General features: G+C 44.4%; 1 non-coding gene across 1 annotated transcript; it reads right to left on the bottom strand.

Annotated features, from left to right (window-relative positions):
- Positions 1-411: 411 nt before the first annotated feature.
- Positions 412-484, bottom strand: trnat-ggu (transfer RNA threonine (anticodon GGU)). Its single transcript has one exon. It is a non-coding gene; the product is annotated as a tRNA-Thr (tRNA).
- Between the last annotated feature and the right edge of the window lie 335 nt (positions 485-819).

The raw sequence follows: 819 nt of genomic DNA, 5'->3' as shown, positions 1-819 counted from the left end.
CAATGAAGAAATGCTTTACTCTGCGCCAATTCAGTAACTGTTCCTGCCTGCAATGAAGAATGCTTTGTTTCTGCCTGCAATGAAGAAATGCTTTGCTCTGCTCCAATTCAGTTACTGTTCATGCGTGAAATGAAGAATGCTTTGCTCTCCCTGCCTGCAATGACGAATGCTTTTCTCTGCCTGCAATGGAGAATGCTTTGCTCTGCTTTAGAAAACATGGTAGCAAATGTAGGATAGACGGGGGGAAATGTAGGAATAATTGTGAATAGAATTATCACACATCGTGCGTTTTCTTTCGGCTTGTCCCTTTCGGGGTCGCCACAGCGTGTCAACTCAGATGAACGCATATATATGTTTGGCACAATTTTTACGCCGGATGCCCTTCCTGACGCAACCCTTCTCAGGGAGTGGAGGCCCCAGTGGGATACGAACCCACAACCTCTGGTTTACCAAACCAGTGCTCTAACCACTGAGCTACGGGGCCTCCTAGAATTATCACACATCTGCTTCCAATAAAGAAATGCTTTGCTCTGCTCTAGATTACATGGCAGCCGTCTAGCAGGAGATAGCAAGAACAAAAACATCTCATCATCAGAACTTTTAGAACCAGGAGCACCTGCTGCCTGTCTAAAGAAATGATGACCTCACATGTACTCAGGAATCTTCCACACACAGGCACACACACACGAACAAACAACTACACTTTGTTTCCAACTATGTTTTGCTTGCCGTCTCCTTTTTGTAACATCCGTGTAAATAAGGGACGTATTGAAACTAAATAAATAGAGGTGGTGAGTAGAGGATAATCAGAGAGTGTAG

This window comes from Syngnathoides biaculeatus, chromosome 4, assembly GCF_019802595.1.
Source record: "Syngnathoides biaculeatus isolate LvHL_M chromosome 4, ASM1980259v1, whole genome shotgun sequence".
Taxonomy (NCBI): domain Eukaryota; kingdom Metazoa; phylum Chordata; class Actinopteri; order Syngnathiformes; family Syngnathidae; genus Syngnathoides; species Syngnathoides biaculeatus.
Note: the sequence above shows the minus strand (reverse complement) of the source record. Positions and strands in the feature narration are given on the sequence as shown.